The 26,392-nt window shown below is 42.4% G+C and overlaps 1 protein-coding gene across 4 annotated transcripts in view; it reads left to right on the forward strand.

The window, feature by feature from the left end:
- LEMD1 (LEM domain containing 1) overlaps positions 1-26,392 on the forward strand; it is a 40,749-nt gene that overhangs the window by 6,737 nt on the left and 7,620 nt on the right. The gene's annotated exons all lie outside the window — the stretch shown is intronic.

Genomic DNA, 26,392 nt, shown 5'->3' on the forward strand with positions numbered 1-26,392 from the left:
CTCCTGAGGCACAGGTCTGCAGATCCAACTGCCTACTGGGAAGTGCCTCCCTTTTCCTTCTCTTTCCCTTCCTTCCTCGCTTCTTCCTGCATTCATTTGACAAATGGTTACCTAACTTCATGAACATTTTGTGGGTTACACAGACGTGTTCATGCTTCTCCCCATGGTTATCCCCCTGTACCTCAGGCTCAGGTGTCCAGGAATGACCATGCACATTTCAGCCCACCCTAAACCTGCATCTGTGGCCTGGGTTTATCCTGATGTTTCCACAACCTCCCCACTGTCCAGGCTCAAAGCCTTGGAGTTACTGGACTGCCCCCTCCCTGCAGCTCTTCACATACAAAGAGCTGCCAAGTCTTAGGGATCTGAATGATTTTAAAAAATCCATCCCTTCTGTCTCTTCCCCCTGCTGCTATCCTAGCTTGCACCCACATTACTTATTTATTTATTTTAGAGACAGGGTCTCATTCTTTTACCCAGGCTGGAGTGCAGTGGCACCATGATATCTCACTGTAATCTCGAACTCCTGGGCTCAAGCAATACTCCTCCCTCAGCCTCCCAAGTAGCTAGGACTACAGGTACACTCCACCACACCTGGGTAACTGAAAAACAATTCTGGCCGGGCATGGTGGCTTACTCCTGTAATCCCAGCACTTTGGGAGGCCAAGGTGGAAGGATTGCCTGAGCTCAAGAGTTCAAGACTCAGCCTGGGCAACCTAGGGAGACCATGTCTGTACAAAATAAAAAAACTGGCTGGGTGTGGTGGTGCACACCTGTGATCCCAGCTACTTGGGGGGCTGAGGTGGGAGGACTGCTTGAGCCTGGGAGGTTGAGGCTGCAGTGAGCCATGATCACACCACTACACTCCAGTCTGGGCAATAGCATGAGACCCCATCTCAAAAAAAACTTTTTTTTTTTTTGTAGAGACAGGGGTCTCACGCTGTTGCCCAGGCTGGTCTCGAACTCCTGGCCTCGAGTGATCCTCTTGCCTTGGCCTCTCAAAGCACTGGGATTACAGGCATCAGCCACCTCACCCAGCCTCCATATTATTATTTTATTTGAACAATTGCAAAATCCTCCTGTGTTTGCCTCTAACTTTTCCCAATTCCAGTTCAGATCTACAAGCAGAGATTTAATCATGTTACTGACTTGCCCAGAGACTTTCAAAACAAGATGCAAACTTGCTATGCACCATGAGTCAACTCCAGTATCTCCTGTAACCTCATCTCCCTCATCATCCAACCCAACAAATTCTTACCTTGTTTCTGCACCTCTCACACTGTCTTCCCATGAACCATTACTTCAACTGTTCTTTATGCCTGAAATTCTTTTCACTCTTCTCACCCCCTACCACATTTTTCTTCCTGTTAAAACCCTGTGATCTTTTAAGGAATATCTCAATGGCCACTTCTGTGAGTCCTTTTAAAATGGCATTAAGATGGGTAAATCACTTGAGGCCAGGAGTTCGAGACCAGTCTGGCCAACATGGCGAAACCCTGTCTCTACTAAAAATACAAAAAATTATCTGGGCATGGTGGCGTGTGTCTGTTGTCCCAGCTACTCAGGAGGCTAAGGCACAAGAATCACTTGAACTCGGGAGGCAGAGGTTGCAATGAGCCGAGATTGTGCAGCTACACTCCAGCTTGGGTGACAGAGTGAGAGGAGACTCTCAAAAAAAAAAAAAAAAATGGCATTTTATCCTGGGCAACATAGCAACACCTCATATCTCCAAAAAAAAAAAAAAAAAAATAGTTGGGCATGGTGACACACACATGTCATCCCAGCTATTCAGGAGGCTGAGGTAGAAGGCTGGCTTGAGCCCAGGAGTTTGAGACCAGCCTGGGAAAGATGGTGACACCTCGTCTCTACAAAAATTGTAAAAATTAACTGTACATGGTGATGCGCACCTGTGGTCCCAGCCACTCAGGAGGCTGAGGTAGGAGAATCTCTTGAGGCTTGGGATGTCGAGGCTGCAGTAAGCCATGATGACACCACTGCACTCTAGCCTGGGTGACAGAGCGAGACCCTGTCTCAAAAAAATAATAAAAATTAAAATAAAAAATAAAATGATATTTTATCCTCATTTAGTAGCTATCACAGGGTCTTGCACATAGTAGGAGTTCAAAGCTCACTTCACCAAATCTACCAAACAGCTCCAATGGCAAAAAGGTTAGTTTGCAAATATGGTCTGTATTTAAACTAGTTGCTAAGTTTAAACAAATGAAAAGAAATCGTCAAGTAAACATTGCCTTGTATGCTATAGCTTCAGCTTCCCGTTTAAACATAGTTCAAATTTGATGAAGTAATTCTGATATCATACCAAAATTTCTAAAAGTACATTTTAACTTCCAAATAGCTCATTAAAGGAATCCTTTCCATTTGGTAAACCTCAGTTCTGCAGAAAACCCTTTAATATAATTCCTGCAAAGATGCTACAGCAGAAAAAGCAACCTGAGTATTGCAAATGCATCAGCTAGGACCAGTGGCCTTCGGTCTCCACTTTACATAAACCTGAAATAAAACCACATCGATATTTTGAATTGGCAATAGAATTAAATAGGAAGTTTGCGATGGCATAAAATGTTTTGATTTGAAGGATTTATATAAGCCATTTTCATTCTCAGAAGGGCCTCAAGACATCTGTTCATCCTTAAATCTGAAAGGAAATGTAAATAAGCATTCGCATTTCCATGTAAAAGGTGGTAGAAGGTGTGTTTATTGAGACACTTGTCTAACACTGTAGACTTTAATTACTTAAGAGCATTTGTTTGTACCTAACAGTCTTCTGAGTGCCTAGATAGGTAGTATTTGCATTTCTTTGAAATACCACATTTTCCTCTCATTTTTAGTTGGTTTCTAGTGGAATGCAAGCCACTTAGAGATATGGAATATGCAGTTTCTGGACTCTTTTTTACACTGTATGTGTCTGCTTTATCAAATCACATATGCAGCCCATTGGATTTGGTCATTAAAACCACTCATTAAGCCAGGTCAAATTTTTTTTTTTTAATTGGGGATTTTTTCCATCAGAAAGACACTAGACACAGCTTATGTTACCAATAACGGAGTGGGACATTAAGTCAGTATGTGTAACTCAGTCTCTAAGTGCCCTTCTACCAAACGGGAAAATGGGATTTGGGGTTGATTGGTAGGGAGGCAGAGTAATCTACAATGTCAAGCTACATAAAGTGGGCTTTGAGTAAGGTGGCCGTATAATTTATCATCCTGACCAGTATGCTTTTGAAAAAGGACACTAACCTGAAGGGATGCTGGAACAATAGGAGTAAACTGGGACTATCTTGGGCAAATAGGGGCAAATGGTCCTGGGTTTGGGAGCGGTTCCAAGGTTGGAAGTGTTTATATCTGTGTCCCATCTTCAGAGGGCTGCTGCATCCAACAACCAGAGGGCAGCTGGCCCTGGGAGGTGTGTACTTCTGAGCCCTCCTGGGCCACCTGGGTGTTTCTTTACCCTCTCCCAGGCACAACATGCTCATCCCTGCCAGAATCTCAGTTTACTCTGTTCTCCCAGCCTGCATGCTCTCTTCTCATCTCCCACCCATCCTGCACATTCTGTGGGTCTGGGCCCAAGAATCAGTCTTTCTTTTCTTTTCTTTTCTTTCTTTCTTTTCTTTCTTTCTTTCTTTCCTTTCTTTCTCTTTTCCTTCCTTCCTTCCTTCTTTCCTTCTTTCCTTCCTACCTTCCTTCCTTCCTTTCCTCTCTCTTTCTTTCTTTTTTTTTTTTTGAGACGGAGTCTCACTCTGTGGCCTAGGCTGGAGTGCAGTGGCACAATCTTGGCTCACTGCAAGCTCCGCCTCCCGGGTTCACGCCATTCTCCTGCCTCTGCCTCTCCGAGTAGCTGGGACTACCTGCGCCCGCCACCACGCCCGGCTAAATTTTTGTATTTTTAGTAGAGAAGGGGTTTCATCGTGGTCTTGATCTCCTGACCTCGTGATCCGCCCGCCTCGGCCTCCCAAAGTGCTGGGATTACAGGCGTGAGCCACTGCGCCTGGCCCTCTCTTTCTTTCTTCTTTCTTTTTCCTTCCTTCCTTTCTTTCCCTCCCTCCCTCCTTCCTTCCTTTCTTTCTCTTTTTTCTTTCTTCTTTTTCCTTCATTTCTTTCTTTCCCTCTCTCCCTTCCTGCCTTCCTTCCTTCTTTCCCTTCCTTCCTTCCTCTCTCCCTCCCTCCTTCTTTTCTTTTCTTTCCTTCCTTCCTTTCTTTCTTTCCTTCTTTCTTTCTCTATTTCTTCCTTTCCTTTCTTTCTCTTTTCTTTCCTGTCCTTCCTTCCTTCCTTCCTTCCTTTGCTTTCTTTTCTTTTCTTTCTTTCCTTTCTCACGGAGACTCATTCTGTTGCCCAGGCTGGAGTGCAGTGGCGTCATCATAATTCACTGCAGCCTTGACCTCCTGAGCTCAAGTTAACCTCTGGCCTCAGCCTCCCAAGTAGCTGGGACTACAGGCACGGGGCACCATGCCCCGCTACTTTTTCATTCAGTCTCCACTCCACCCCTGCCCATGAGTTTTTGCCGCAGGCTGTAAAATGTTGAAGGTGAAAACCCATAATTTGACTCCTCTGCATTGAATTCCATGCCAGGCATTTGGGGGTGGGGCAGGGACTTACTCAGTCCCTGTTGGCTGAACTGAAAGGAGCTTTCCTCTACTGATGTTGATGATCTTTCTCTTTCTGACTTCCTATTCTGTACCATATACGTTGTCTCTTAGATGTACCTTGATGTAGTCTCTTGAGAGATGATACTTAGATCATTGTGAATGGATGACCATTCAGGGAATGGTTGCAACAGAGTTTCCACCCCTGGATCTCAGCCTGTGAGTCAATAACTATTTATTGAATACAGGACATTGTGCTAGATTTTCTTGAGGAAGAATATAAGTGCAGAAAAAGGCATAGATCCTATCATGAAGAAACTTGAAAATGAGCTCTGGAAACAAAGAATATGCGTATCAAAAATATGGATTCTGCCAGGTGTGGTGGCTCATGCTTGTAATATTGGCACTTTGGGAGGCTGAGGCAGGAGGATCACTTGAGCCCAGGAGGGCAAGACCAGTTTGGGCAACATGACAAGAACCCATCTCTACAAGAAAAATAAAAATAAATTAACTGGGGGCTGAGCACAGTGGCTCAAGCCTGTAATCCCAGCACTTTGGGAGGCTGAGGTGGGCAGATCACCTGAGGTCAGGAGTTCGAGACCAACCATGGCCAACATGGTGAAACTCCATCTCTACTAAAAATACAAAAAAATTAGCTGGGCGTGGTGGTGCATGCCTGTAATCCCAGATACTCCAGAGGCTGAGGCAGGAGAATCACTTGAACCCGGGAGGTGGAGGTTGCAGTGAGCTGAGATAGCTCCATTGCCCTCCAGCCTGGGCAACAAGCGCAAAACTCTGTCTCAAAAAAAAAAAAAATTAATTAATTAACTGGGCATAGTGGCACGCACGCTTGTGGTCCCAAGCTACTCAGGAGGCTGAGGCAGGAGGATTGCTTGAGCTTAGGAGGTTGAGGCTGCAGTGAGCCAAGTTCATGCCACTGTACTCCAGCCTGGGCAACAGAGTGAGGCCTTCTCTTAAAAAAAAAAAAGACTGTAGAGCCAGACTGCCTCGGTTCAAATCTCAGCTCTACTACTAACTTGGACAAGACACTCAACCTCTCTATGTCTTAGTTTCCTCATCTATAAATAAGGTTAAGAACAGTATCAACCTCACAGAGTGTTGTGAAGATTGAGTTAAAATATGCAAAGCAGGGTAGTATATGTATATGTAATAAGAGGCAAGTACAAATAAGAGCTATTATTATCATTAACATTATTGTTACATGAAAAGCATGATATTTAATTACCTGTAGTACAAAACAACATACTTAGTGAAAAATAACATAATGGAAAATGAATGTTTAGTATTGAACTTTTAAGTGCTGCAGAATGTGATTTATCGAGAGCCTACAGATATATTTATAGAAGTAAATATACAGATACAATTAAAGATTACTTTCTGTAAGCCCTGCGTGTTGAATGAGGCAGACTGAACTTTAAAAAACAATAATATGCCGGCCAGGCTTGGTGGCTTATGCCTGTAATCCCAGCACTTTGAGAGGCTGAGGTGGGTGGATTGCTTGAGCCCGGGAGTTCAAGATCAGCCTGGGCAACACGGTGAAACCCTGTCTCTACTAAAAACACAAAAAATTAGCCCGGTGTGGTGGCGCACACCTGTGGTCTCAGCTACTTGACAGCCTGAGGTGGGAGGATCACCTGAGCCCAGGATCTCAGATCATGCCACTTGCACTCCTGCCTGGGTCACAGAGGCCTTGTTTTTTGTTGTTGTTTGTTTAAGTCACATGTGCCCTTCCGGTATTTGGGACGCCTTCTTAATCTTATACTTAAATTTAGCTGAGCTTGATGGCTCGCTTCTTTAATCTCAGCGCTTTGGGAGGTCAAGGAGGGAGGATCACTTGAGCCCAGGAGTTCGAGACTAGCCTGGGCAACATGGCAAAACCCCATCTCTACAATAATTGCAAAAAAATTAGCTGGGCATGGTGGTGTGCACCTGTGGTCCCAGCTACTTGGGAGGCCAAGGTGAAAGGATGGCTTGAGCCCAGGTCAAGGCTGCAGTGAGCCGTGATGGCACCAATGCACTCCAGCTTGGGTGACAGAGTGAGATCCTGTCTCAAAAAAAAAAGAAAGAAAGAAAGAAAGAAAAAGTTCTTAAATCTTTTTCCACACCTCTCGAAATATTTTCAAACTTACAGAAACTTGCAAGGATAGTACAAACACCTCCCACATTCCTTCCACTCCAGTTCCTCAGTTGGTACCTGGTACCACATTTGAGGAGTGTGTGTGTGTGTGTGTGTGTACCCTACCATTGTCTCTTTCTGAATGATTTGAGAGCAAATTGCAGACATGAAGCCCCTGGGCTCCCCAGTAAGTATTCTGCCTACCAAAGGACACTCTCCTACATAACCACCATATGATCCTCCAGATAAGGAAATCCACGCTGATTCATTGCTTCCAACCAGTACTCAGACCCCATGCAAGTTTCACCAACTGTCCCAACGATGTCTTTTTGCTTTCTCATCCACAACCACTCCAGGAACACACGCTCTCTTTAGTTGTCATCTCTTCTTTCTCCTTCGATCTGGAGCCACGGTGCCTCAGTCTTTCCCTGTCATTCCTGCCCTTGACAGTTTTCAAGAGTACCGGCCATTCATTCTGTAGGGTTACTAGGAACTATCTCTACCCACAAAACACTTTTGATGCCAAATGTGTGGGTATTTTTCCTCATGCCAACCAGTTCTCCAACTCTCCAGACACCAGCCAGGTGTCCAACAATTCAGTAGAATTCTGACACTATAGACCTGGAGTTAGCGTCAGATCCCACAGGTTAAGGGGCTCAGTCCAGCCCCCGACTTAAAATGCCAATCTCAAGTCCTGGGTCTCCCATACTTCTAACTGACTCACTAAAAATCAAGGGTTCCCACAACACCTTGGATTTGCTAACTTGCTAGAACAGCTTGCAGAACTCAGGAGTGCTCTTTCCTTACCAGTGTATTTTAAAGGATACAGCTCAGAAACAGCCAATGGGAGAGATGCAGGGGGCAAGGTCTAGGGCAAGAGACGCAGAGTTTCCATGCTTTCTCTGGGCGCGCTGCCCTCTAAGTACCTTAATGCGTTCACCAACTCAGAAACTCTCTAAACTCTGTCTTTTAGGAGTTTTATGGAGGTTCTGTTACTTACACATGATTGACTGAATCATTGGCTATCAGTGATTAATTCAACCTTCAGCTCCCCTCCTCTACCTGGAGGTCAGGGGGTGTGGCTCCAAGTTCAAATCCTTTTTTTTTTTTTTTTTTTTGAGATGGAGTCTTTCTGTGTTGCCCAGGCTGGAGTGCAATGGTGCAATTTCAGCTTACTGCAACCTCCCCCTCCCAGGTTCAACCAGTTCTCCTGCCTCAGCCTCCCAAGTAGCTGGGATTACAGGCACGTGCCACCACACCTGGCTAATTTTTATATTTTTAGTAAAAACAGGGTTTCATCATGTTGGCTAGGCTGGTCTTGAACTCCTGACCTCGTGATCCACCCGCCTCAGGCTCTCAAAGTGCTGGGATTACAGGTCTAAGCCACCGTGCCCAGTCCCAAGTTCAAATCTTCTTATCACATGGTTGGCCTTTCTGACGACCAGACCCCATTTTGAAGCTGTCTAAGGGTCTTTGGGCACCAGCCAACTTATTAGCATACAAAAAGATAACTCTTGTAGCTCCAGAGATTCCAAGGGTCCTTAGAAGTTCTTGTGTCAGGAACCTAGGAATAAGATAAAAATATTGGGGGGAGGAGCCAAGATGGCCAAATAGGAACAGCTCCTGTCTACAGCTCCCAGCGTGAGCGACGCAGAAGACGCTGTGATTTCGGCATTTCCATCTGAGGTACCAGGTTCATCTCACTGGGGAGTGCCAGACAGTGGGCGCAGGACGGTGGGTGCAGCGCACCATGCGCGAGCCGAAGCAGGGTGAGGCATTGCCTCACTCTGGAAGTGCAAGGGGTCAGGGAGTTCCCTTTCCTGGTCAAGGAAAGGGGTGACAGACGGCACCTGGAAAATCGGGCCACTCCCACTCGAATACTGCGCTTTTCCAACAGGCTTAGGAAACGGTGCACCAGGAGATTATATCCCACACCTGGCTCGGAGGGTCCTACGCCCACGGAGTCTCGCTGATTGCTAGCACAGCAGTCTGAGATCAAACTGCAAGGCGGCAGCCAGGCTGGGGGAGGGGCGCCCGCCATTGCCCAGGCTCGCTTAGGTAAACAAAGCAGCCGGGAAGCTCCAACTGGGTGGAGCCCACCACAGCTCAAGGAGGCCTGCCTGCCTCTGTAGGCTCCACCTCTGGGGGCAGGGCACAGACAAACAAAAAGACAGCAGTAACCTTTGCAGACTTAAATGTCCCTGTCTGACAGCTTTGAGGAGAGCAGTGGTTCTCCCAGTACGCAGCTGGAGATCTGAGAATGGGCAGACTGCCTCCTCAGGTGGGTCCCTGACCCCTGACCCCCAAGCAGCCTAACTGGGAGGCACCCCCCAGTAGGGGCAGACTGACACCTCACACAGCCGGGTACTCCTCTGAGACAAAACTTCCAGAGGAACGATCAGACAGCAGCATTCATGGATCACGAAAATTCGCGGTTCTGCAGACACCGCTGCTGATACCCAGGCAAACGGGGTCTGGAGTGGACCTCTAGCAAACTCCAGCAGACCTGCAGCTGAGGTTCCCGTCTGTTAGAAGGAAAACTAACAAACAGAAAGGACATCCACACCAAAAACCCATCTGTACATCACCATCATCAAAGACCAAAAGTAGATAAAACCACAAAGATGGGGAAAAAACAGAGCAGAAAAACTGGAAACTCTAAAAAGCAGAGCGCCTCTCCTCCTCCAAAGGAACGCAGTTCCTCACCAGCAACGGAACAAAGCTGGATGGAGAATGACTTTGACAAGTTGAGAGAAGAAGGCTTCAGACGATCAAACTACTCTGAGCTACAGGAGGAAATTCAAACCAAAGGCAAAGAAGTTGAAAACTTTGAAAAAAATTTAGATAAATGTATAACTAGAATAACCAATACAGAGAAGTGCTTAAAGGAGCTGATGGAGCTGAAAGCCAAGGCTCAAGAACTACGTGAAGAATGCAGAAGCCTCAGGAGCCGATGCGATCAACTGGAAGAAAGGGTATCAGTGATGGAAGATGAATGAATGAAATGAAGCGAGAAGGGAAGTTTAGAGAAAAAAGAATAAAAAGAAACGAACAAAGCCTCCAAGAAATATGGGACTATGTGAAAAGACCAAATCTGCATCTGATAGGTGTACCTGAAAGTGACGGGGAGAATGGAACCAAGTTGGAAAACACTCTGCAGGATATTATCCAGGAGAACTTCCCCAATCTAGCAAGGCAGGCCAACATTCAGATTCAGGAAATACAGAGAACGCCACAAAGATACTCCTCGAGAAGAGCAACTCCAAGACACATAATTGTCAGATTTGCCAAAGTTGAAATGAAGGAAAAAATGTTAAGGGCAGCCAGAGAGAAAAGTCGGGTTACCCACAAAGGGAAGCCCATCAGACTAACAGCGGATCTCTCAGCAGAAACTCTTACAAGCCAGAAGAGAGTGGGGGCCAATATTCAACATTCTTAAAGAAAAGAATTTTCAACCCAGAATTTCATATCCAGCCAAACTAAGTTTCATAAGTGAAGGAGAAATAAAATACTTTACCGACAAGCAAATGCTGAGAGATTTTGTCACCACCAGGCCTGCCCTAAAAGAGCTCCTGAAGGAAGCACTAAACATGGACAGGCACAACCAGTACCAGCCACTGCAAAATCATGCCAAAATGTAAAGATCATTGAGACTAGGAAGAAACTGCATCAACTAACGAGCAAAATAACCAGCTAGCATCATAATGACAGGATCAAATTCACACATAACAATATTAACTTTAAATGTAAATGGACTAAATGCTCCAATTAAAAGACACAGGCTAGCAAATTGGATAAAGAGTCAAGAGCCATCAGTGTGCTGTGTTCAGGAAACCCATCTCACGTGCAGAGACACACATAGGCTCAAAATAAAAGGATGGAGGAAGATCTACCAAGCAAATGGAAAACAAAAAAAGGCAGGGATTGCAATCCTAGTATCTGAAAAACAGACTTTAAACCAACAAAGATCAAAAGAGACAAAGAAGGCCATTACATAATGGTAAAGGGATCAATTCAACAAGAAGAGCTAACTTTCCTAAATATATATGCACCCAATACAGGAGCACCCAGATTCATAAAGCAAGTCCTGAGTGACCTACAAAGAGACTTAGATTCCCACACAATAATAATGGGAGACTTTAACACCCCACTGTCAACATTAGACAGATCAACGAGACAGAAAGTTAACAAGGATACCCAGGAATTGAACTCAGCTCTGCACCAAGCAGACCTAATAGACATCTACAGAACTCTCCACCCCAAATCAACAGAATATACATTTTTTTCAGCACCACACCTATTCCAAAATTGACCACATAGTTGGAAGTAAAGCTCTCCTCAGCAAATGTAAAAGAACAGAAATTATAACAAACTGTCTCTCAGACCACAATGCAATCAAACTAGAACTCAGGATTAAGAAACCCACTCAAAACCACTCAACTACATGGAAACTGAACAACCTGCTCCTGAATGACTACTGGGTACATAACGAAATGAAGGCAGAAATAAAGATGTTCTTTGAAACCAACGAGAACAAAGACACAACATACCAGAATCTCTGGGACACATTCAAAGCAGTGTGTAGAGGGAAATTTATAGCACTAAATGCCCACAAAAGAAAGCAGGAAAGATCCAAAATTGACACCCTAACATCACAATTAAAAGAACTCAAAAAGCAAGAGCAAACACATTCAAAAGCTAGCAGAAGGCAAGAAATAACTAAAATCAGAGCAGAACTGAAGGAAATAGAGACAAAAAAAGCCTTTCAAAAAATTAATGAATCCAGGAGCTGGTTCTTTGAAAGGATCAACAAAATTGATAGACCGCTAGCAAGACTAATAAAGAAAAAAAGAGAGAAGAATCAAATAGACACAATAAAAAATGATAAAGGGGATATCACCACCGATCCCACAGAAATACAAACTACCATCACAGAATACTACAAACACCTCTACGCAAATAAACTAGAAAATCTAGAAGAAATGGATAAATTCCTCAACACATACACTCTCCCAAGACTAAACCAGGAAGAAGTTGAATCTCTGAATGGACCAATAACAGGCTCTGAAATTGTGGCAATAATCAATAGCTTACCAACCAAAAAGAGTCCAGGATTCACAGCCGAATTCTACCAGAGGTACAAGGAGGAACTGGTACCATTCCTTCTGAAACTATTCCAATCAATAGAAAAAGAGGGAATCCTCCCTAACTCATTTTATGAGGCCAGTACCATCCTGATACCAAAGCTGGGCAGAGACACAACCAAAGAAGAGAATTTTAGACCAATATCCTTGATGAACATTGATGCAAAAATCCTCAATAAAATATTGGCAAACCGAATCCAGCAGCACATCAGAAAGCTTATCCACCATGATCAAGTGGGCTTCATCCCTGGGTTGCAAGGCTGGTTCAATATACACAAATCAATAAATGTAATCCAGCATATAAACAGAACCAAAGACAAAAACCACATGATTATCTCAATAGATGCAGAAAAGGCCTTTGACAAAATTCAACAACCCTTCATGCTAAAAACTTTCAATAAATTAGGTATTGATGGGACGTATCTCAAAATAATAAGAGCTATCTATGACAAACCCACAGCCAATATCATACTGAATGGGCAAAAACTGGAAGCATTCCCTTTGAAAACGGGCACAAGACAGGGATGCCCTCTCTCACCACTCCTATTCTACATAGTGTTGGAAGTTCTGGCCAGGGCAATTAGGCAGGAGAAGGAAATAAAGGGTATTCAATTAGGAAAAGAGGAAGTCAAATTGTCCCTGTTTGCAGACGACATGGTTGTATATCTAGAACACCCCATTGTCTCAGCCCAAAAATCTCCTTAAGCTGATAAGCAACTTCAGCAAAGTCTCAGGACACTAAATCAATATACAAAAATCACAAGCATTCTTATACACCAATAACAGACAGAGAGCCAAATCATGAATGAACTCCCATTCACAATTGCTTCAAAGAGAATAAAATACCTAGGAATCCAACTTACAAGGGATGTGAAGGACCTCTTCAAGGAGAACTACAAATCACTGCTCAATGAAATGAAAGAGGATACAAACAAATGGAAGAACATTCCATGCTCATGGGTAGGAAGAATCAATATCGTGAAAATGGCCATACTGCCCAAGGTAATTTATAGATTCAATGCCATCCCCATCAAGCTACCAATGACTTTCTTCACAGAATTGGAAAAAACTGCTTTAAAGTTCATATGGAACCAAAAAAGAGCCTGCATCACCAAGTCAATCCTAAGCCGAAAGAACAAAGCTGGAGGCATCACGCTACCCGACTTCAAACTATACTACAAGGCTACAGTAAACAAAACAGCATGATACTGGTACCAAAACAGAGATATAGATCAATGGAACAGAACAGAGCCCTCAGAAATAACGCCGCATATCTACAACTATCTGATCTTTGACAAACCTGAGAAAAACAAGCAATGGGGAAAGGATTCCCCATTTAATAAATGGTGCTGGGAAAACTGGCTAGCCATATGTAGAAAGCTGAAACTGGATCCCTTCCTTACACATTATACAAAAATTAATTCAAGATGGATTAAAGACTTAAACGTTAGACCTAAAACCATAAAAACCCTAGAAGAAAACCTAGGCATTACCATTCAGAACATAGGCATGGGCAAGGACTTCATGTCTAAAACACCAAAAGCAATGGCAACAAAAGCCAAAATTGACAAATGGGATCTAATTAAACTAAAGAGCTTCTGCACAGCAAAAGAAACTACCACAGCAAAAGAGTGAACAGGCAACCTACAAAATGGGAGAAAATTTTTGCAACCTACTCATCTGACAAAGGGCTAATATCCAGAATCTACAATGAACTCAAACAAATTTACAAGAAAAAAACAAACAACCCCATCAAAAAGTGGGCAAAGGATATGAACAGACACTTCTCAAAAGAAGACATTTATGCAGCCAAAAGACACATGAAAAAATGCTCATCATCACTGGCCATCAGAGAAATGCAAATCAAAACCACAATGAGATACCACCTCACAGCAGTTAGAATGGCAATCATTAAAAAGTCAGAAAACAACAGGTGCTGGAGAGGATGTGGAGAAATAGGAACACTTTTACACTCTTGGTAGGACTGTAAACTAGTTCAACCATTGTGGAAGTCAGTGTGGCGATTCCTCGGGGATCTAGTACTAGAAATACCATTTGACCCAGCCATCCCATTACTGGGTATATACCCAAAGGACTATAAATCATGCTGCTATAAAGACACATGCACACGTATGTTTATTGCGGCACTATTCACAATAGCAAAGACTTGGAACCAACCCAAATGTCCAACAATGATAGACTGGATTAAGAAAATGTGGCACATATACACCATGGAATACTATGCAGCCGTAAAAAATGATGAGTTCATGTCCTTTGTAGGGACATGGGTGAAATTGGAAATCATCATTTTCAGTAAACTATCGCAAGGACAAAAAACCAAACACCGCATGTTCTCACTCATAGATGGGAATTGAACAATGAGAACACATGGACACAGGAAGGGGAACATCACACTCTGGTGACTGTTGTGGGGTGGGGGGAGGGGGGAGGGATAGCATTAGGAGATATACCTAATGCTAAATGACAAGTTAATGGGTGCAGCACACCAGCATGGCACATGTATACATATGTAACTAACCTGTACATTGTGCACATGTACCCTAGAACTTAAAGTATAATAATAATTTTAAAAAGGAAAAAAAAAGACAAAAATACTATAATAAAAGATGCTTCTATCACACCTATTACTCAGGAAATTACAAGGGCTTCAGGAGCTCTGTGCCAGGAGAGGGAACAGAAGACCACGTGTATATTTCTTATTGTATCACATCACAAGGGTGAACCTCAAATTGGATTTGTCTGATTTTTCCTTTTGATTAGTATTAGAGGCCATGCGTTCTCGGCAGGAATTCTTTAGAAATGGCGCTGTGCTCTTCTCATTACATCGCCGTGGGACAAACAATGTCACTGTGTCCCACTGCTAGTAATGTTAACCTTAATTACCTGGAAAAGTTGATGTTTGTCAGGCTTCTTGGCCAGGCATAGTGGCTCACGCCTGTAATCCCAACACTTTGGGAGGCCAAGGCAGGTGGATTGCTTGAGCTCAGGAGTTCAATAGTGGGCAACATAGTGAGACCTCTTCTCTACAAAAAAACATAAAAATTAGCTGGGCATGGTGGCACGTGCCTGTAGTCCCAGCTACCTGGGAGACTGAAGTGGGAGGATGGTTTGAGCCTGGGAGTTTGAGGCTGCAGTGAGATTGCACCTTTGCACTCCAGTCTGGGTTGACAAAGCGACCCTGTGTCAAAACAAACAAAAACCCCAAAACATTATTTTTGCCTTTGTAATTGAACAGCATTCTGTGGGGAGATATTCTGAAATGACACCAACATATTGTTCCTCACAGACCCTCACTCGTTAGCCTTAGCATCTGTAGAACACTCTGCCTGAATCAGCTTCCACTGTGGTGATGGCCTATTGAAATTTTCTATTTCTATCAGTCCTTCTACATTTATTAGTTGGCATTCTAGTGTAAGAAGCATTTTCCTTTCTCCCTATTCATTCAATAACTCACTCACTCACTCATTCATTCATGTAAGTATGAATTCATTGATTTCTTTTCATCCAATGGGTTGTATCCACTGACATCACTATTTTCATACTCAAATCTTCCCAGATTTGGCTAGTAGGAGCCCCTTCAAGATAGATACTGTGTCCTTTGACATGTCCTCATCATTATTTGAGCACTTCCTTGGTTTCTGGCACAAAAGATGTTTCAGACTCATCTTATACTTTTCCTGCCCCAGGAGCCTTGATTCCTTTCACAAGATGTTTGGTGTTTCACAAGGTGTTTGGAAACCAAGATCTAGGCCTTCAGTGAGCACCTTTCTACTGGGTCTCATTGCTTCTAGGCCCTTTTCAGTGGACAGAGCTAGAAAATAAATGTATGTATCTGTGTACGTATACACACATACATCTCTATTTTTATGTAAATTAAAAACTGTGAGTTTCTATTTATCTCCAATTGCAATCTAACAATCCAATGTTCTTTCTAATCATTCACTTTTATAAAATCACTTATCTGACAGTGATTCCATTATCCTCTGATTATAGATTCCATTAGCCTCACTGTATGTACATTTTCACTTAGCTTTCTAATTTTTTTTTTTTAGACGGAGTCTCGCTCTGTTGCCCAGGCTGGAGTGCAATGGTGTGATCTCAGCTCACTGCAATCTCCACCTCCTGGATTCAAGCAATTCTCCTGCCTCAACCTCCCGAGTAGCTGGAACTACAGGCGTGCGCCACCACACTCGGCTAATTTTTGTATTTTTAGTAGAGATGGGGTTTCACCATGTTGGCCAGGCTGGTCTTGAACTCCTGACCTCAGGTGATCCACCCGCCTTGGCCTCCCAAAGTGCTGGGATTACAGGCGTGAGTCACCACACTCAGCCTCAATTTTCTAATTTTCTCAGTGTAACTAATCACCCAGTCACAATAACCACTTTCTTCTCTGTATCACCCGTAACTACGTCCGTGACCACGGAACATACCAACACCCCCTTGCAGCCCCTACTACAAGAGAGCCCTCTTCCTTCCCCTCACTGTCCCTCTTCCTTGCCCCAGGGCACACTAATGTGTCCATGCTGGTCCCCCTACCCCTCCCACTGCTCTAATTCTTCTACTACCAGGCAGGCAGAAACCCTCCACAACCTCACCACTCCATTTCTTGGCCTCCAGGCATGCCAACACTTCTGTGTCCATGTCCCTTCTGCCTCTTTTCTTAGTGTGTAGAGCATACTGACACCCCAGGGGACGATAAGGAAGGGAAGGAAAACTTCACGTCTCATTTTTGCTTCCAAATTTTAAGTGTATTTCAACGTCTTTCTGCCAAAACTTTAATGGGATTTTAACTCTCTGTGCCTCAATTTCTATTGTTGCTTATGAGATAACTTGTAAGCCTACAATAGCATGTGCAGGGCCCACCCCAAAGGCTGCCACCAGCAGGCCTAGTGTATCATGGGAATATATATTAAAGGACTACCATTAAGTAGTGTGTGATTCAAGTTGTATATACAGGTTTTAGAAGACCTGATGTTAAACATCTCTCTAATAGTTTCTTAATTAATTGAAAAACTTCCTTATTCCCAATAGTAGTTGTATATTCAAGTTGGGTCAAAGTGAAGAGAAAATTACATAGTCTCTTAACTACTTAATAAGCCCTTTCTTCTTACCTTTGACGTGTGCTAAGGGGGCTGCTAAATGCCATCTTCACAAGGAATGTAATTTAACATTCTTCCTGTAAAAATATTGACCTCCTGGTAGATATGATCAATATATCTTGATCTTATTGATGAAATGTTGATTTCTTTTCTGTGTAATGGAACCCAGTTTTTGAAATTCAAGAGCAGCAGGAGGAAATAGTGGAACCAAACACTGATTACAATGATTCCAAGATGATAATAAGGGTAAACTTACTTATTTTCATAAAACTGAGTTATGAGCAGTGGTGTTCTCCTGTAGAAAAAAATATGGATTTGTTTAGAAAACTCAGCTTTCTTTTCTTTTTCATCTAAGAATACACCAATACTGGCTTTAGCTAAATTATACTTTGCTTTGTGAGTAGGGATCTATGTCCTCATTTTAGGAAGAGGAGTTTCCTGTTGTACCTCCCATATGAGCACCCTTGAGTTATTTTTAATCTCTTGAGACTTGTCAGGGCTTCGTAAGCACTAGGCATTATTCATTACAATTCATGAGCCCAGGAATGATTTATTATAGATCATTTTTTTTCTTGAGACAGGGTCTCGCTCTATCTCCCAGATTGAAGTGCAGTGGTGTGATCATAGCTCTCCATAGCCTCAACCTCCTGGGCTCAGACTTCTGAGCAGCTAAGACTACAGGTGTGTGCCACCACACCCTGCTAATTTTTACATTTTTTGTGGAGATGAGGTCTTGCTGTGTTGCCCAGCCTTCTTGGAGGAGGCTATGTGATTTATCTCACAGATGAGGACACAGGCAGAAAGGGAATATGACTTGCCCAAGACCACATAGAGGATTAGAGGAAAATTGGAAATAGAAATCTAGTGGCCTAATTTCCATTCTGTTGCCCTCTCCATTATATCAAAAGGCCACAGGGGAGGAAAAAAAGACCAGGCACCTGAGTGATGAAATAGCTCCCCTCAGTGTCCTTTCCATGGTATTACAGAAGGACTCGGGACATCTGTTTTCCCACGGAAGCAAAGGCTCGTCTTTCTGATGATTGCTACGTAGTGAGAGTCCATGGGAGGCACTTCTTGGTGAAACTTCCAATCACAAACTAAAACCATGGCACAGAAATCAGCACAGTTAGAAATGGGCTGACATATGCAGATTGGTAGCTGGAATTTGCCCAAGTGGGGAGGAAAAAACTGTGTCTGAAAATCTTTTAAAATAAAATACATTATGCATATGAAAAGGAATAAAGAATTACGTAATGAGAAGTTGGATTCCCACCCAAAAGATTGAAAAATAAATCATTGCTGAATCAGCTGAAGCCCCCAGTGTATCCCTCTTGGGACATCTTCCTTTTCCCCCATGGCAACCACTAACCTGAATTTTCTACTTATCCTTCTTTCCCTTTTCTTTATAGCATCCACAAACTTTAGTTCAGTTTTTCATGATTTTGTATTTCATTTAAATGATATTATACTGCAGGTTTTCTTCTGCAGCTTCCCTTACCATGCAGCATCATGCTGTGAGCTTACATGGTCATTATTGGTAGCTTTAGTTCATTTATTTTCACTGCTATATAGAATTATTGGAGAAGTATTTTTATTCATTCCCTATTTGTTGGACATTTGGATCATTTTCAAATTTTTCTAACACAAACAATGCTGTTACAAACTTTGTGGTACAGGACCCAGTGTGTATATGTGGAAGAATTTTTTTTCTGATTGCATGAATGTACCTACAAGTAGGACTGCTGAATGGAAGGGGTCTACACATGTTCAACTTAAGAGATTATATTAAATTGCTCTACAACATGGTTGCACCATTTTTTGCTTCCCCCAGTAATATATTAAGAACTCCAGGGGATGGGCACGGTAGCTAATGCCTATTATCCCAGCACTTTGAGAGTCCAAGGTGGAAGGAGTTCAAATAAGGAGTTCAAGACCAGCCTGGGTAACATAGCAAGACCCTGTCTCTAAAAATAAAATTTAAGAAAACAATCAGCTGAGCATAGTGGTGCCCAGCTGCAATCCTTGCTTATCAGGAGACTGAGGCAGGAGGATGGCTTGAGCCTGGGAGTTCAAGGCTACAATGAGCTTTGATCCTGCCACTGCATTCTAGCCTGGGTGACAGAGCAAGATCCTGTCTTAAAAAAAAAACAAATGCTCCATTGTTCTAAATCTTCTTCAGAATTTAGCGTTGCTAGATTTATTTTTGTCAGTGTGGTGGGTGTAAGATGGTATTTTATTATTGCAATTTTTATGTATTTTATTATTAATAAGTTTGGGCATCTTTTCACATTTATTGGTCATTTGTGTTTTCTCATCTGTGAAATGCCTATTCATGTCTTTTGCCCATTTTTTATTAGGTTGTTTACCTTTTTCTTTTTAATTTATAGAAGCTCGTTATATATTGTGGTTACCAATCTTTTGCTAGCTATATGTGTAGCACGTATCTTCCAGTAGTTTTGGCTTGTCTTTTTACTCTCTTCTTGGTGCCTTTTAAAAATTAGATGTGCTAATATTTGTAGTTTTTATTTTGAAGTAATTTCTTTCTCTTTTTTTTCTTTTTTTTTTTTTTTGAGACAGAATTTCGCTCTTGTTGCCCAGGCTACATTGCAATGGCATGATCTTGGCTCACCGCAACATCCATCTCCCAGGTTCAAGCAATACTCCTGGCTCAGCCTCCTGAGTAGCTGGGATTACAGGCATGCACCACCAAACCTGGCTAATTTTGTATTTTTAGTAGAGACAGGGTTTCTCCATGTTGGTCAGGCTGGTCTCAAACTCCCAACCTCAGATGATCCGCCCACCTCAGCCTCCCAAAGTGCTGGGATTACAGGCATGAGCCACCATGGCCGGCCTATTTTGAAATAATTTCAAAATTACAGAAAGTTTCCAACAAAGAATTCTTACGTGGTCATATTGAATCTAACTATACCCAAATTTACCAGTGGTTAAGATTTTTCCATCGGTGTTTTACAATTTTATCTATCTTTTTTCCTTGCCCTATTTCAGATCCAACTGCAGACATCATGTTTTTTTGACCTCTGCCCAAAATTTCAGTATGTATTTCCTTAGAATAAAGACATAATATCACTTATATAATCACAGTACAATGACAAGAATCAAGATTTTTAAAAATTGAGATGACATTTACACAATATAAAATTAACTTTTTTTTTTTTTTGAGAAGGAGTCTCACTGTGTCACCCAGGCTGTAGTGCAGTAGGGCGATCTCGGCTCACTGCAACCTCTGCCTCCCTGGTTCAAGCAATTCTCCTGTCTCAGCCTCCAGAGTAGTTGGGATTACAGGTGCACGTCACCACACCCGGCTAATTTTTGTATTTTTAGTAGAGACAGGGTTTCACCACGTTGGTCAGGCTGGTCTCGAACTCCTGACCTCGTGATCTGCCTGTCTTGGCCTCCCAAGGTGCTGAGATTACAGGCATGAGCGAGACTGGGTCTCAAAATAAAATAAATCAATCAATAGGCCAGACTTGGTGGCTCATGCCTGTAATCCCAGCACTTTGGGAGGCCAAGGCGGGTGGATCACCTGAGGTCAGAAGTTCGAGTCCAGCCTGGCCAACATGGTGAAACTTCATCTCTACTAAAAATACAAAAATTAGCTGGGTTTGGTGGTGGGCACCTGTAATCCCAGCTACTTGGGAGGCTGAGGCATGAGAATTGCTTGAACTCGGGAGGTGGAGGTTGTGGTGAGCCGAGATTGTGCCATTGCACTCCAGCCTGGGCAACAAGAGGGAAACTCCATCTCAAAAAATAAATAAATTAATTAATTAAATAAATAAACAAATAATACAGTTCACAATCCAGTGGCATCTAGTACATTCAAAATGCTGTGAAACCACCACCTCTATTTTAGTTCCAAAACATTTTTGTCACCCTAAAATAAAACCAATACCCATTAAGCAGTTACCCCCAGTCGCTCCACCCCCCACCCCACCCCACCCCACCCCTGCAGCAGCTATTAATCTGCTGTTTTAATGGGTTTACTTCTTCTGGAGATTTCACATAAATGGAATCATTCAATGTGTGATGTTTTGTGTTTCACTTCTTTCGCTTCATATAAGGTTTTTGAGGTTCATCTATGTTGTCCATGTATTTGCATCAGCACTTCATTCCTTTTTATGGCTGAATTATATTCCATTATATGTATATACCACAATTTGTTTATTCATTCATCCATTGATGGACATTTGGGTTGTTTCTACCTTTTGGCTGTTGTGAACAGTGCCACTATGAACATTCACGTTCAAGTATTTGAGTACCTGATTTCCTTTTTTTTTTTTTTTGGCTAGGTACCTAGGAGTGGAATTGCTGGGTCATATAATAATTCTATGTCTGACTTTCGGAGAAAGTACCAAACTGTGTTCCGCAGTGGCTGGGCCATTTTACGTTACCACTAACAATGTATGAGGTTTGCAGTTTCTACACATCCTTGCTAACACTTGCTATTTTCCTTTTTTTTTTTTTTTTTTTTAAGACAGAGTCTCTCTCTGTCACCCAGTCTGGAGTGCAGTGGCACGATCTCGGCTCACTGCAACCTCTGCCTCTTGGGTTCAAGGGATTCTCCTGCCTCAGCCCTGCAAGCAGCTGGGATTACAGGTGCCTGCCACCATGCCTGGCTAATTTTTGTATTTTTAGTACAGATGGTGTTTCACCATGTTGGCCAGGCTGGTCTCGAACTCCTAACCTGAAGTGATCCATCCACCTCAGCCTCCCAAAGTGCTGGGATTACAGGTGTGAGCCACCGTGCCCAGCCTTTTTTTTTTTTTAATAGCCATTCTACTGGGTATAAAGTGGTATCTCATTGTAGTTTTTATTTGCATTTCCCTAATGACTAATGACGTCATTATCTTATGACATCATTACATCAAGATAGGTCATTATCTTATTATAAGGAATCTTATGTGCTTATTGGCCACTTCTATATCTTCTTTGAAGAAATGTCTGTTTAAGTCCTTTGCCCATCTTTAGACTGGGTTTTCTTTTTCTTTTTGAGTTGTAAGAATTCTTTATATATTCTAGATAATAGACCCCAGATATATGATGTGCAAGTTTTTTTTTTCCAGTCTATACATTGTCTTTTTAACTATGTTGCCCAGGGTAGTTTCAAACTCCTGGGCTCAAGCAGTCCACCTGCCTCAGCCTCCTGAATAGCTGGGACTATTAGCATGTACCACCATGCCCGGCTACTTTCTTGATAATGTCCTTTATTGCACAAAAGTTTTCAGAAGTTTGATTATGATGTGTCTTGGCATGGATTTCTTTAGGTTTATCTGATTTGGGTTCATGCAGCTTCTTGATGTGTAGATTTATGTCTTTTGCCAAATTTGGGACATTTTCAGCCATTATTTCTTCAAAAAATTTTTTAGCCCCACCTCATTCTTCTCTCCTTTAGGGACTCTGATGACACAAATGTTAGGTCTTTCATTACAGTCTCATGAGACCCTGAGACACTGTTTATTTTTTTCTATTTTCTCTCTGTCATTCAGCTTGGGTGATTTATATTGTTCTATCTTCAAATTCATTGATTCTTTTCTCTGTCTTCTCTATTCTGCCATTGAGTCCATATTTTGGTTGTATTTTTTTCAGTTCTAATTTGTTTTTTTTTAAGGCGGGATTTCACTCTGTCACCCAGGCTGGAGTACAGTGGCACAATCATGGTTCACCGTAACCTCAAACTCCTGGGCTCAAACGATCCTCCTGCCTCAGCCTCCTGAGTAGCTGGGACTACAGGCACACACCATCATGCCTGGCTAATTTTTTTTATCTTTTATTTTTAGAGATGGGATCTTGCTTTGCTGCGCAGGCTGTCAGTTCTAAAATTTACACTTGGTTCTTCTTTATATATTCTACTTCTCTGCAAAGAGTTTATATTTTTTTCATTTGTTTCAAACATGTTCATATTGTTCATTGAAACATTTTATGACAGCTGCTTTAAAATCTTGGTAACATAATTCCAACATTTGTGTCATCTTGATATCAGTGTCTATTATGATCTCCCCTCATGAGACCCTGGATGGTTTTTGTTTTTTGTTTTTCTTGAGACAGAGTCTCTCTCTGTCGCCCAGGCTGGAATGCAGTGGTGTGATCTTGGCTCATTTAAACCTCCACCTCCCAGGTTCAAGCAATCCTCCTGCCTCAGCCTCCTGAGTAGCTGGGATTACAGGTGCCTGCCACTATGCCCGGCTTTTTTTTTTTTTTTTCGGTAGAGACGAGGTTTCACCATGTTGGCCAGGTTGGTCTCGAACTCCTAACCTCAAGTGATCCACCTGCCTTGGCCTCCCAAAGTGCTGGGATTACAGGCATGAGCCACCACACCCGGCCTTCTGGGTGGCTTTTAAATCTTGTTTTAGCAGACCTTTTCTGACTCTATGCTGGTGGGAAAAGAGGGGCACTGCCTCTTTGCTGCCAGGTGGAGGTAAAAGTCCAGGCTCCCACTGGGGACACCTTGGGGTGTGCGTGGAGGCGGGGGATGCCTCCTTACTCCTGGGCTGCTGGGAGAGGGCTCCCATGTGCGCTCCATTGACACCACCCAGGCGGGGAGCAGGAGGGTTTGCCACATGGGGGTGAAAGTCCAGGCTTCTCATGCATCTTGGCTAGTAGGGGCGGAGATGGGCTGTTTGGCTGCCACAGGGCAGTTAACATCAAAAAGTTTTTTGTTTTACTAGGCTGCCCTTTTCCTTGTCTTTTGGCTTTTCCGGGAGCTTTTTTTCACCTGCATCCCTTGGTGTTTCCAGGTTGTCAGCAACTCCAGCTCCCAGTCCAGGATATATAAATTAAAAAAAAAAAAAACCCTGGGAACTCACCACCTTGTCTTCCCTAAGTCTCAAGCTCCCTGGCCTGTGGACCTTCTCTCTATATCTTCCAGAGTCTTCATAGGCTTGTTTTAGGTATAATGTCCAGGGGGATTGGCTGTACTTAGCAGAATAAATCGAGAGAAGTACATCTACCCCAATTTGTTCCCAATACTGTTTTCCAACGGTCCATTTTTTTTCCTTCTGAGCTGCAATGTTAGTTCTTGTCATATATCAAGTTTCCATATATACATCGGTATTTTTAATGGATTATTTATTTACTTTAAAATTTTAGATTCAGGGGGTACTTGCGCAGGTTTGTTACACAGGTATTACACAGGTATATTGTGCGGTGCTGAGAATTGGGCTTCTAATGATCGCATCGCCCAGGTAGTAAACATAAACATGTGTTTTCAGCCCTTGCCTTCCTCGCTGCCCCTTTTGGAATCCCCTGCTTATTGTTCCCATCTTTGTGTTCCTGTGTATTTAAATGGGAATTTTAATTTCTTTACATTTATTGAAATTTCCTTTAATGTCCTTCAGTAAGATTGTATAATTTTCTCAGTAAAGGATATGCTCATCTTTTGTTAGCTTTATTAGTAGGTAGGCTTTTAATTTTTGCTCCATTGGGAATAGGACCTCTTAAAGTATATTTTAAATTGTTACTGGTGTATAGAAATGAAGTTGACTTCTGTATATTGCTTTTACAACAATAAACTCTTTGCAATTGTAATACTTTTTCTGCAGATTATTTTGTAGCCTGGTTTGTATAGCTTTAATTTCTTTTTGTTTTACTGTGCTGGCTAAGACTTTTTATTACACTAGTGAAGGAGAGCGATGACAGTGGACATTCTTTCCTTGGTCCTGATTTTAAAGGAAATACTTCTAATATTTTACCTTTGAGTATGACTTATGATGTAGGTTTTTGAACATGTCTTTTATCAAGTTAAGGAAGTTCCTATTCCTGGTTTACTAAAAGTTTTTTTTTTTTTTTTTTTTTAGAGAGAGTGTAGCTCTGTCGCCCAGGCTGGAGTGCAGTGGCGTAATCTCAGCTCACTGCAACCTCCACCTCCCGGGTTCAAGCGATTCTCCTGCCCCAGCCTCCCAAGTAGCTGAGATTACAGGTGCACACCACCATGCCCGGCTAATTTTTGTATTTTTAGTAGAGGTGGAGTTTCACCATGTTGGCCAGGCTGGTCTCGAACTCCTGGCCTCAAGTGATCCACCTGACTCGTCCTCCCAAAGTGCTGCGATTACAGGCGTGAGCCACCTCCCCTGGTTGCTAGAAGATTTTTTAAAAACCAGGAATGGAGATGATCATAAGGTTTTTAACCTTGCTTTTGTTAATGTGGTGCAGATAATTTTTAAAGCCTTTTAGTTAATTCAAAATCATTACTTGGGTTAAGAGAACACAACGTTTTAAATAAAAGCTTTATCATATCAGGATTCAGGTAAAAACAATGAAGTAAAAGTCTGCTATGATTATAGATCTTTTACCAACTTAATAATTTTTAGTCAATAAAGGGATTTGGAGTTAACTCAGTTTTAAAGGTCTGTAAATCAAAAGGAAGTTTTTCTTTTTTTCTGCCTGTAAGCAGGTCATAACTTCCAGTTTGCTATGTCATTTGTAAAAGTGTCCAATTCTACATATAGGCCTTTAAGAAGTAATTGCATTATTGAATTAGAGCAATTGGAGAATGTATTATGTTTCAGTTTGGAGAGAATGCCGTCCCTAAGCTTCAGGGACATCCCTGCCTTCTGACTTCTCCAAGTCCAGCGGTAAGGAGTCTTGGGAGAATAAGAGAAAGAAAGGGTAGGAAACTGGGCTCTCAGCACCCTTTTCTTGACTACGCTTAATTTTAGGTGTCAGCCTGTGAAATTTTGGCCAGCTTCAAGCCTACACGGTAAATATATGTCTTGTGGAAATGCAAACAAACTTGTATTTCTTTATGGACAGTTAGTGATGGCTCTAGTCAAGGTAGATTATTTTTAAAAAACCAAATGTAGGCTGGGCACAGTGGCTCACGCCTGTAATCCCAGCACTTTGGGAGGCTGAGGTGGGTGGATCACTTAAGGTCAGGAGTTCAAGACCAGCCTGGCCAACATAGTGACTCCCCATCTCTACTAAAAATACAAAAATTAGCCAGGCATGGTGGCATGCACCTGTAGTCTCAGCTACTCGGGAGGCTGAGGCAGGAGAATTGCTTGAACCCGGGAAGCGGAGGTTGCAGTGAGCCGAGATTTTGGCACTACACTCCAGCCTGGGCGACAGAGCAAGACTCTATCTCAAAAAAAAAAAAAAAAAAGCAAATGTACTTTTTGATGATTTTAAAGAGAATACAAAATGATTATTGTTCTTTCTGGCTCTGGATGTTAGCCCAGTGTTTTGTAGTTAACTGTAATGTGATACAGTATGACATAAAATGTCATACGCAATATTATTTCAGACTGACTATGATATACCTAAGTAGGCCAGAATTAGCACAAAATAGTCCACCTGGAAAAAAACACCCTTATGAAAATGTCAATTCATCCGAGATAATTAAGAATGGAACTACTGACTAAAAATGTTACTTCCGT

The sequence above is a fragment of the Pan paniscus genome, chromosome 1, assembly GCF_029289425.2.
Source record: "Pan paniscus chromosome 1, NHGRI_mPanPan1-v2.0_pri, whole genome shotgun sequence".
Taxonomy (NCBI): Eukaryota; Metazoa; Chordata; class Mammalia; order Primates; family Hominidae; genus Pan; species Pan paniscus.